The following is a 333-nucleotide window of genomic DNA, read 5'->3' on the forward strand; positions in this document are numbered from 1 at the left end:
TTATTAGCTTTTAATAAACCAATTTATATAAATATTGCTTTTCTTTTATACCTTTTCCATTAAGAACTAAACCTATAAATGAGCATCCCTAATTACATTAAAACAGACGAAAATTTGTCAATCTACTTTAATAAAATTATTGCTTTATTTTCAATTGTCCCTTTGTTTTTACTAAAATATTTCATATTTATTTGTCTATTTTCATGAACGTTTTATTTTTGGCATTAAAACGATAGTAGAACTAAACACTCGTAATTACGTAATTAGTAACTAAAAACTTTTTAGTAGCTCCAAATAGCAATGAGTAAAGGTTTTTAGTCATATTTTGCAAAA

This window comes from Agrilus planipennis, unplaced genomic scaffold (genome assembly GCF_000699045.2).
Source record: "Agrilus planipennis isolate EAB-ADULT unplaced genomic scaffold, Apla_2.0 scaffold317, whole genome shotgun sequence".
Taxonomy (NCBI): Eukaryota; Metazoa; Arthropoda; class Insecta; order Coleoptera; family Buprestidae; genus Agrilus; species Agrilus planipennis.